The sequence below is a fragment of the Tiliqua scincoides genome, chromosome 4 (assembly GCF_035046505.1).
Source record: "Tiliqua scincoides isolate rTilSci1 chromosome 4, rTilSci1.hap2, whole genome shotgun sequence".
NCBI classification, from domain to species: Eukaryota; Metazoa; Chordata; class Lepidosauria; order Squamata; family Scincidae; genus Tiliqua; species Tiliqua scincoides.
Window position 1 is genome coordinate 160,166,388 of NC_089824.1, and position 12,111 is coordinate 160,178,498.

Here is a 12,111-nt window from a genome sequence, read left to right on the forward strand (position 1 = left end):
ACAAGGACAAACAAACTACATAAGAGAAAGTCAGTGTATAAATCAGTAAATAAGTAAATAATTAAATAAGTAAATAAAGTAAATAAGTACAAAATTGTACACAATTCTCTCCACTTACTATTTCCAGACACTTACAGTGGGCCTGCTAAGAAAAATGACAAAAGATGATTTCCATTTGCCTCTTAAGTAGCAGAAATCTGAGCAGTGGTGACACATCCTCACTGGTTCTGGTTGGCCCCCAGCAGATCACTGATTAAAAGGATAAACAGAGTATTGTGCTAGAGAGAAGATCTGTATTTGTGTGCTACTTTGTAAAGGCTGGTGTTGACTTGTGCTGGTGTAAAGAATTGGGCTGTGGAAAGTCCCTAATCTAGAAAGTTGATCACTAAGGCATTATTCCCTTGTGGAAAATGTTTGTTGCTGCAGATAAATCCTTTCCATAGACAGAGCAGGAGGAGCAGGGCTAGGAATATGATGGGGTGGAGCTTGCTGGCACATTCTTAAGAAGTTTCAACAGTGTGGATTGTGTCCGTTGTTACATTTGCCTGAACAGGGCTGATGTAGGCCACAAACCTCAGCACACCTCAAACACTGTTGCTTTTAGACCCAGGAGTTTTTGCTCAGACTTAACACTGGTTTAATATTAGGGCTACAGACCTTGAAAGCTGGAATTGGTGGGTTGATCAGTTAAAAGTTAGTTTGGCATTTGGAATCATTTTATCAGAAGAGCTGGAACCTTAGGGCACACTTATTTATTTCTTGACGCTATTTTGATATGCATGTGTATGGTTAGCAACCTTCAGTCTCGAAAGACTATGGTATAAGCCTGCAGCACCCAGTATTCCCAGGCGGTCTCCCATCCAAGTACTAGCCAGGCCTGACCCTGCTTAGCTTCCAAGATCAAACAAGATCAGGCATGTGCAGGGTAACAGTTGCTGCATATGTGTTACTATTAATGGGATGAAAAATGAAATATTTTAAACAGTCTTTCGTCTTTAGCAATGAGTACCAACTTTTCTTGTCAAATTGCAAGATATTGCATTACACCGAGCAACTGAAATTGTTTGACATTTGATGAATTCATCGATCAAAAGTTTCAAACTCAATGAATGAACTACGTTCTTTTAGAGGTCGTCATTGTTATTAAAAATGGTTCAGTCAAAAAGTTCTGCTCAGAAAAGTAAGAGTAAATCAGTGAGAAAGTATACCAAAAAGTGGGGGTAGGACACTTTCTACTGGGGCAGAGCAAGACACTGTGTTCCATTCTGTTTGCAGGTAAACATGTGAAATGAGTCGTTCATCTAGGTACCTCCTCTGTATGTAAACATTTTGAAGAAGGAAATTAGTGTGCAGACACGGGCTTTTCTGTGCGGGGACAATTTTGCAAATGGAAGCTGTTATTGAATGAGGCCGTGGTAACGTATTGTTCTGAGTAGCCTCCCACAATGTTCTCTGCAATTTTTTTTTCGCAGAAGAATTTATTTCATGTACTGCTTCCCAAAGGAGTGCAAAACCCCCCTGTCCCCCATCCTTTGCTTCCAATTCATTATATAATACTATAAAGATGCCTCTGGACTTCTGTGGGTAGAAATGAGGCTGTCAGTCCCTACAAGCAGCAACATCAGAACAGTGTTGAATCCAGGAAATTCTTTGCTCTCCTTGTGGCATAAAGGGTCAGAAAAGCAGGACAACATGGGCTCCCCTCTCCAAATGAGGATTTGATTGGGGTGGGGTTGTGGGGGGGTGACTACTCCAGTACTTGAAAAGCATCAAGCCTAATAACTGTCTTTTTTTTGGGGGGGGGGGAGAAATCACTGGTGCTTGTTTTTCAATTACAGATTTTATTTGACAGTCCTCAATGCGATAAATGCAGGTTCTTTTGCTGTAATTGGCTGCTGGCAAGGAGGTGGCTTCATGGGAGGTTCAGAATATTTGTCCTTTCGCCGTCTGCCTTTGTGAAACGACATGACGGAAGAAGGGCTTGTCATGGTCTATTTGGTTTAGGATGTAGACCTCACCTTATATTTGCAGCGATGCTTTCTCCGGCACAGGAAACAAGAGTAAGAAAAACCCAACCCACAATTAAGAAATGAAACTGGGAAATGCAGCAAATTAAAAAAAGTCTCAGCTTAAAGGCAATCCATATGTTAGCAAATGCTTTCCAAATGATCCTGATTCGACCCCCTGAGTTGTACAAGGGAGGGGGATTGAATGGGCGACAGATTTCATCTCTGATCTGTGGATTTTCCTGAGCTGCAGCTCTGTCTGCGGTGTGGCATGACCCTTGTGCCAGGGGTCGGCGCACTCACCCTGGGGGAGTGAGGATGGAAGAATGGCAGCTCCCCCTCCCTCCCCCAGGCCCAGTGTGTGGGGTCTCGGCTCTGAACTGCTAATTGAACTCGTTTGCAGCTCCAGCACTGTAGCCTCCGCAGCCAAAAATCAGCCTGCTATCACTCCAGCACCCCATGAGACCACACGGAAGCAGGCAGCGTCCCAAACTTTGGTATGTAAGTCAGAATGGGATGTACAATAGAGAGGATGAAGGCAGAAGAAGATGCACTAAACACCTTCAGGAAGCAGAAAGAACAAACAGGGATCAGGCGAAGCTGGGGCCACTGAGCGCAAGCCTTTTGAAAGTATTGTATAAGACCTTTTTAATTTGGGCCCCAATTTGGTAATTGGGGCTCACACAGGCAAGGGATGGAAGGTGGAAAAAAAACAACTCCATGTTGAAAATTCATTTCCATGTATTGATTTTAAGGGCTTGATCTTTTAAGGGCACAGTGCCTGCAAGTAAAAGATTCCCATGTGATTCCCATGACCCTCGTATGGAGCAGAGTTAGAACAGAGGTTCTCAGAAGACTTGCTTAATGGAATTTTAAGTTGGATCGGAACCAGTTTGTTCCCATTCCTGGCCTGGAAGTGAAATGCTCTTAGCCCGTTGGGTAGCCTTTTGTCTAAGACTTAACATAAGGTTCCTCCACCACACCAGGCAGTCTCAAAATGTCTTTGGAATGATATGCCTTGGTTAATATTATGTGCATGACAGTAATTGGATTTGAGTTGGAGTTCATAAAATATGCAACTTGGAAGTGCTTCTGCAAATGTACTCATCCACATACAGTCCTTCTGATATGTTCACATGCTATGAGTCCTGGCTCATAACATGTCCATTAATCCAGGCACTTCTTTTGTGAAGAATACCATTGATAATAGATGAGTCTCTCAGAGGCTGCCTCTGTGTCTGTCAAAATATTAGCATTCGGCTGAAGAGAGTCCAACCAGCTAAATGCATTAGACAGAAAGGAAAAAAAAATCAAAAAATAAACACGCTTTAAGCATAACCATATTTTATCCAGTAATGAACCATTCTGCAAGCCAAGTCCTGGCTCCAGCAAATATGGTTGGATGTGTGATGGGCTAGTACGATTCCTACCATGTTACTCATAAGTGACTCCTGATGGTTTTAGGTATTAGGTTTTAAGAATAAATTGGATAATTGAAGAAATGCAGTCCTAATGAATGGGCTGAATCACTTGGTAGGTTTGGCTTCTGCTCTTGAACTTGGAGGCAACATGAATGCGCAGCAGCTCCGCATGATTGCAGATATGTGCGGATTGCAGGTTTGTAGTTGTGAATGCTCCATCATATTTGGTTAAACATCTTGCCATGTACAAAATTAGCATATCAGTGAGATGTTGTTGCCTAGCTTTCTTCCTGGCACATCTGTTTTTGCAGGAGGAGCCACTACAGGATCTTCTATCTGTGGTGGTATAAGCGTCAGCACTAGACTGTACCAGGCCTTTGGATACCATTTACATAACCCCCCCAGCACTTGTGCACCTGGACCCCCCTGCCTTCCTGCCCTTGAGCAGGTGAACAGACAGCTGGGAGTGTTTCCTTTGCCAAGTGAGAGTAGAGGAAACACCAGCCTGAAGTGTGTGTGTGTGTGTGCTTCCTTCTCTTCCCTGCCAGCCAACAAAATGAAGACATTTCTTCCAAGTGGCAGCAGATTAGGCTCAGCCACCAGCACTAGGCTAGGCTAATCCCTAATTGGGATCAAAATATGACACAAAAAAACATAAGAAGAGCCCCGCTGGTTCAGGCCAAAGGCCCATCTAGTCCAGCTTCCTGTATCTCACAGTGGCCCACCAAATGCCCCAGAGAGCACACAAGAACAGACACAATCTGCGTCCTGGTGCCCTCCCCTGCATCTGGCAATCAGAGGCAGCCTGCCTCTAAAACCAAGAGCTTGCACATACCTACTATGCAGACTGTAATGAACTTCCAGAAATTTGTCCAATGCCCTCTTAAAGGCATCCAGGCAAGGGATGGGAGGGCAGGATGGTCAGGAGGAAACAAGAGAATCTTACCTTTAATGTAAAAGTTATAATTTTGGTGCCATCAGCATGGCTTCTCCTTATGAAAGTATCTGATAATAAAAAAAAAATCAAAGGGAACCAGGTGCAAATGGGATCCAAAGAAAAGAACAAAGACCTGAATAGCTCCTTAAACCAAAGGCTAAGGGCACAATCCTAACCAGGTCTACTCAGAAGTAAGTCCTATTGTGTTCAATGGAACTTACTCCCAGGAAAGTGAGGTTAGGATTGCAGCTTAAGAGCCCAGTCCTGTGGTCCGTGCCGCGCTACTGCCCAGTGGGCACCCACGTTCCCCAGCTCGGTGGTGCCTGTGACCACTGGGCTACGGAACGGGGAATGGAGGCGTTCCCGGAGGCTTGGAGGAGGTGTTCTGAAGAGCTGGGAGGTGTGGTCGGGGGCGTTCCCAGGGCGGGGAAGAGGTGGGTTCACAGAGCCAAACTCCGCAGGATCCATGGCGCTTGGGTAGGGCTACTCGCCCTACACAAGCACCTTCACTTTAGTGGCAACAAAACAGTTGCCGCTAAAGTGAGCAGTCCCATTGTGGAACTGCTTCCCTTACGCAGGGGAAGGGGATGAACGTCCGCTTCTCCGGAGGAGCCTCCCGCGGTAGTGCGGGAGGCTTTGGATCCGGCGGGAGCCCTTTCTGGAGCCGCCAGTTTCCGCAGTGCCGGGCAGCTCAGGATTGGGCTGCCGATCAGTTAATTCTTCACCCCTTTAACTGAAGGTCCCTGTGTTCTAATGTTCTCTGTAAACTTTCATGAATACTGTACACTTTGTTAACTATTGCAGTGGTTCTCACACATTTAGCACAGGGGCCCACTTTCTAGAATGAGAATCTGTCAGGACCCACCAGAAGTGATGTCATGACCGGAATTGACATCATCCAGCAGGAACATTTTTAGCAATCCTAGGCTGCAATCCTACACACTTTTACCCAGCTGTAAGTCCCATTTACTGTCATTGTTAAAGAATATACATAGTAGCTTGTTAAAAGTACAGGTCTGTAACATTTCCCCTAATGCAGTCAGATACCATGGGATCATCAAGTCTAATATATTAAAAATAAAATATTGAAATGAATGGGGACCCACCTGAAATTGGCTTGTGACTCACATAGTGGGTCCCAACCCACAGCTGGAGAAACAGTTTGAGAAACACTGACTCAACACTGAGTATGAGAGGGTAAAGGTGCTGTCTTTGAACTCCTGGGAGTGGAAGTTACACCAATAATTATGTCAATCTAGTCGTATTAGATATAGTACAATAATCTGAACATCACCCATTTTATTTTCACTGGCTTAATAGTGATGTTCTTCATTATTTCCACTGACGCAAGATGAAAGTTGGGAAAGACATTAATCTGCTAGAATAGTAAGCAGCCCAACCTTGTCTTTCAGATGCATTTATGAATGCTAACGTTTTTCAGCAGCTTATAGCCGTTCAAGATGCCATCAAAACAGTGAGATGTGACCAATCTGTATGATTACTTAGAATTTAATCTGCACAGTCCAAGCTATGATTTCCAATATGTTTTCCATATTTTTTTACAGCCTGACAAAACTGTGATTGGACAATCAATAAGTGTGGACAATCAGTATGCAAACATCTGGAAGTTACCATCCTATTTCTATCATTCTCTTGCTATCTATTTATGAAATACAAGCAACTCCCAAATATCTGATGGGTAGCCCAATCCTAAGGTGCGCTGGTGCAGCAGGGCTGCATGGCCTCCACTATATCCAGTGCAGTTTTGGAGCAGGCTGGAGGTCTCCTTGGGGTAGCCCAAAGGGGCTATTTGGGAACTGTGCCAGCTATTTAGTTGGTGCATGTCTGAGCAGCCACATGCAAAACTCATAGGCCCAGAAAGCAGGTTAGGATATGGTGGAAGCCTGCTCCACAAATCCTGTCACCCTCCTGCCCCCAATCTGCCCTCCCCTCATCCAAAAGTGTTCCCTCTCCTGCCTCCATTCAACCCTACATCTGCCCCTCCAACGCCTGGCACAGCTCTTACCTCTTCTGGCAGTTGCTCCTCAGGATGTAGCATCAACAGGGCGGTGCAGGCCTCCACACCAGCACTACTTACTCTCTGGGTGCTGCAGACTTTCTTCAAGGAGTGTTTGTGACACCCCTGGCCAGCGTAGAGACCACTGCGCCAGCTATAACGGAAGATCAGAAGATCATCAGGTGGATGATGTGGTGTTGACAGTGATCCCATGTTTTGACAGCTGTTTGATAGCTCTGGGAAGGGCAGGGCTGGCTCCACAGCTGTAATCAATCAAGGCCAATGGAGACCTAGTTGGACACCTGAGCTTCATTTGACCTTGATGGGACTTCAAATGAGCTAAGGAGGTAGCTCACAGCTGAGCTGCATTTGCACTTAATGGGACACAAAGGATAAAAGGCAGCTTCAGAAAGACCAAAGGAGCTGAGAATGGGATGCTGACCTAGTTGGAAGCTGACCCAGAGGGAGAGCTGGAAGCAGGATGCTGACCCAGAGGGAAACTTGAACCCTGACCCAGAGGGAACCAGACCAAGAGGGCTACCTGACCCAGACCTACAGGAGAAGGGGACTGCCAGGACTCTGCTGGAGGACACAGAAGACTGGGAAGACTGAATTGTGCTTTGGAGACCAGATTGGACTTGAATTGGAGGCTTCAGACCTTTACCCACTGAGTTAAGTGGAGTTTTGGGGAGGGAAAGCCTCTGGACAAGAGGACTTGCAGGGAGTGTCTGTGTTCACAGCAATAAATTTGGGTAGTTGCTATAGATAAGGAGTTCTGTGTTCATTCCTTTGCACACCACAGCGGTTGTTCTAGAGATAAAGAGGGTGTTAATTAGCCAACAAGCGGGCATTAGAAGGGAGTTGAGATATTTGGACGGGACAAATTGGTGTAGTCGGAAGGAGTCGAGAATTTGGCAGAACACCAGCTTAAGACCGAGTTAGTCATTTTGACTGGTCAGTGTCATAAACTTAAGTTTAATTGCTGTTAAATTTATTAACTGCCAATAAAACCTCTCTATAAGTCAGAAACTTTATTCATAATGCATTTTTTTTAGGATTATTAATAACTGACCAATACCATTCTTCAGAGCTGATTCTTACCTGGTTTGACTCTTTAGACAAGAATGTGATAACTATTTCAGATCAGCAAAATCCCTGTCATTACGTTGAATAAGAAAAATCTTCTGTTGCGGAAACCTCAGAAGAAACAATATATTGTAAAGGATGCAACAAGACTTGAGGAACTCTACAAATGCCTTCCTTCTACAACCTCCCATGACCGCCTGACAACTTGGAATTCAGGAGATCTTTCAAAGTGGGTTTTCATGCAACACAGAAAGCTGCCATTGGAGAAGATGAAGGAAGCCCCAGTGTACACACATAAAGGGACTCTGAATTTGAATCCAAACCAACAATACTCTTGAACTGAAACTTCTTGTGCCCCATGTACATTCTTCTACCTAGATAAGAAAGAGGAAGCATTTTAAAGGTGTATACAGTGTAAACCAAGCTGGAATAACTCACTGATCAATTGTTCAAATAATTATTTAAATAAAGTTTGAATTTTAGGTAATAAATGCTGTATGTAAGATATGCTTATTTGAAAAGCAGCATATTTTTGTGTGACATGAGGAAGAAGCAGCACCCTGAAGTGCATGTTCAGGTTGTGAACATCCAAACCACAACTTAAAAATAGAGGAGTGCAGAAATATTACTTGGTATGTATGTGCCTCCTTATTCAAATGCTTAGTCTATCCATCCCAAGTGCCTGTCCTGGATAACAAATTGAGTGTCTAATCCAGCACATCCTCCATGCTGGTATAGCACATGCTTAGCTAGGGCTAGCCATCAAGAAAGTTTTGACAGCTGCACATGCTAAAGCCTATCCTCCTTCTTGGGCCTGATCCTCTGACAAGGGGCAGTGTGGACTTGTGCCACCTATAGAGCTTGCGCAGGTCTGAGCTGGGGCTTACCTTAGAGCAGACCTCCAACATGCAAAACATCTGCTCAGCTCACACTGGCCCCACTGCATCACCGCACGGGAATTTGTGCTGGATTAGTCAGTGACTTTGGGCACAATCCTAACCAGGTCTACTAAGAAGTAAATCCTATTTTGTTCAATGGGGCTTACTCTCAGGAAAGTGTGGTTAGGATTGCAGCCTTTAATAACATAGGCCAACACACATTTTGCTTCCTTAAGCGTTACACCAATTCCTGGGTATATTTGGGGTGCCGATTCAAAAAATGGCATCCGTTTTGCCCTATCATGTCTAGTTTTGGAGACACGGCATAGCCTCTTTAGTGAATGGTTCAAGCAGCTTCCTCATGAGGAAGCCTACACCATGCTCCCTCGTGAGGAAGCTGCTTTAACCATTCACTGCTGAGACTATACTATATCTCCAAAACTAGACGTGATAGGGCAAAACGGATGCCATTTTTTGAATCGGCACCCCAAATTCATATCAAACCACCATAAAGTTTGGGAAAAGCTTTTCTGACCCTCAATTTTGTAGTCCTGTGTAATTAACAATGTTGTAGAATAGTTTTGTAGCCAAAGCACTAAACATAGTTATTTGGAAAGTTGTCCCTTCCATTTTGGCATGGTAAGTATGACATGCTCTGCAACGTGCTACGTAAGTGACCCCTCCCCATCGTTGGAGCCATTTGGGGCAGCAGTGGCAAAGTACCATTGTGCCCCCCCCCCCAGCTTCACTTTTGATTTCAATAGAATTTTCTTCCATGGAAGAAGTTTTAAAATTCTAGGGTCAAACAGTAGAAAAGTTCCCAAGCAAATTGAATTGTTGAGCTTCAGTTTAAAGCGACACTGAATAGTAAGATTAGTACATCTTTCCAAAAAACAGGTACATTTTTCTAAGCATCAGGTTTTGATTTGACCCAAGTTAAAACAGAAACACTTCTCAGCATGTTCAAGACAAATTGTATTACATCATTTGCTGTCTGCCTGCAAAAGAAAGGTTAGTCTTCAATGCAAAGTGCACTCTTAGTTCCACCTCCTCATGGAATTTCTGCGTCAGTACTGCTATCATATCTCCTAATTAAATCCAGTGCCATATTTATCTTGTGCCAACAAGATACTTAAGCACTAGAAATGGACCTCTTGTTTCTGTGAAACTTTAGCGGCATCTGAAATTCTGAATTTCTTTTTTAGTGCCATTGGCACTTAGTAAATAATGATGAAAGTTGTGGGATATTTTTGGCCTAGGTCAAGTGCTCTTCATGAAAAAAGCATGCTAATGGGAAAAAATATCAGTACACTGTCAAATGTCAATGAGTGCAAAGTAGCTGCCGAATATATATTTACCGAGGCTGTGCTGGGAAGACTTGACATAATGACATGCTCTTAGCACAAATCTCGGTTGGTTTACTAGTGGCAATTTCAGAATAAGGTATGCCTAGAAAGAACAGGCTGGGAATGAAAGCTCAGGGAAGAAGTTCAACATTCTGTTAAAAAACTCTTGGAAATATGCATGCTAATTTGATCCTCTGACATTATAATACAGATGCCAATGGGATAAGTCATATGTGTTTTTTGTTTTTTGTTTTAAATAGCAAAGAACTCCAACTTGTGTCAAAAGATGAATTTCATCATAGTAGAATCAAGGCTCTGTACATTGAAGGTTTGATACCACTAGTCTTAGGGCCAGTTGCTGCGTACAAATTGTGGCATGGGAGCCTCTTGAAATGTCATTGCTCGGAGATAACTCTGTTTTGCGAGATATCTGGGTGTAGCATCTTCTCAATCAGGTTTGGCGATTTTTACGACAGCATGAATATGAAAAAGCAGCACATTTTTTTCCCCTAGGCATAATGAAAATTGCCACAACAATGTGGGAAGCACTTCATACAAATGGTTTGTGATGTGGAGGTGTTTTCTTGTGGGTTCATCTCAATACTGGAAAGAAATGCATGTTAAAGACAGAGCTATCTGCATTAAAATGATCTGGACATAATTTGGCATTTGGTAGATGATCTTACAAGCAAAAACTGGTGCAAAAGAGGCGCCCATATTTTGGGGGTATGGAAATTCTGCTGTCCAAAGATAATGAAATTAGAATGATCAACTAATAGTGAAAGGCAACATAATATTTGGGAAATAAGGAAAAAAAGAGATAAGATAAATGATTGGAGTTTAACAATGCAATCCTATTCATGTTTCCTCAGAACTAAGTCTTGCTGCATTCAGTGCGACATTACTCCCTTGTAACTATTGTTAGAATAGCAGCTGAAATTTATGAATAGCTTTCACAGTGCAACCTTGTTGCCCCACCATTTTATGTTAGTAGACACACTGACAGGGTGCACGTTGGTCATTATGGTAGAAGGGGCAATCAGCCTGGGAGAGGTCCTTATTTCACCATAGTCCACTTGGGCATCAGTGGGTTCCCTTGGCCCCATGCTAGCTATTTTGCTGGTGTAAGCCTGAGGAGAGGCAGGGGGCATTTCAGGCCAAGAAAACGAATAGGATCTGGCTTACACTGCTGCCACTGAGATCCACCCCTTCCTGCCCCTGAACCACCCCCTGCAATCCCTGGTCCCTGCTCTGATCCTCCTCCAAACCCTTCATGATTCGCCCACAGTTGCACCTTACCTGCTGTGATGCGGGCTGGGTCCTTCTGTGGCAGGTGTGTGGCAACTAGATGTTTACACCTGCAGCTCCGATACACAAAACAGCAGTGTGACGTTTAAGGTGACACAGTGGCATGGCAGCAGATTGTGAGATCTGCCATCGTAAATACTCAACAGGAATGGACTGTTAATTAAACAAGGCAGTAAGGGAAATGTACTGTCATACAGTGCAGTCACAGCAGTCAAGAGTTCTTTACCTCTCCAGAGATAGTAATGAAAGCCCTGTGAACTCTTCGGCTTCTGAACTGCAAGCAGGAATTTTAGTGAAGAGACTTTCATGGAGCAGATGTTTGTTGGAAAAGAAATACTGTAAATTGTATGGAATGATGAAGGGAGTTCTTACAGTCAGCATCAGACTTGAAATAAACTGTTTTTTTAAGCTGCATTCATCCATAAACTGAATACATAACAAAGGGATCTATTCATTATCTGGTATTTACATGTGTGAGTCATGAAGAATCAAACAAAATATCCAACAAGATGGCAACAAGAGTCAAATATCTCAGATTTGTTCCTCAGTTATCAGAATGACTTTGTAGCTCATTACTACTCCTGTAACATACAATGATGTTGACAGTGCAGGTCATCTCTGTTCTCAATGTTTGATGTTTTATAAAAATGCCAAATCAGACTCTTACACCATTTTTTTTCCTTAAGAAAAGCTTCGTACCAGCTGTATGTGCTTTAAAGAGAATGCACTAATTGTGGCTGTGTTGTCAATAGACATCAGTACTGTAGAGTTGTGAGAGGTTAGCTTTGCTCTACCACTGAGTAGGGAAGGAAGGTGGCTGAAAGATAGCATGAAATGGGGTATAACTGTTTGGCTTGGCTGTGCTGTGGAATTGGCTGGAAAACTGGTGTAAATTGACATCCTATCCTCCTCCCTTTCCTCTCTGGATAATTGGGCAGCAATCTACCTATCTACCCATTCACCAGCAATTTGAGATTAGCCAATTACAGAATCAAGTAGGGTTTCTTGTTTGTCTTTTAGATTGGTACAGGAGGAACATTAAGAACATAAGAAGAGCCCTGGAATTGAGAATCTTTGGGGAGTGGTAGCCTCATGTATTCTCACGGGCTCAT

The 12,111-nt window shown here is 43.5% G+C and overlaps 1 pseudogene; it reads right to left on the minus strand.

The window, feature by feature from the left end:
- Positions 1–823: 823 nt before the first annotated feature.
- On the minus strand, positions 824–943 carry LOC136650324 (5S ribosomal RNA; annotated as a pseudogene).
- Between the last annotated feature and the right edge of the window lie 11,168 nt (positions 944–12,111).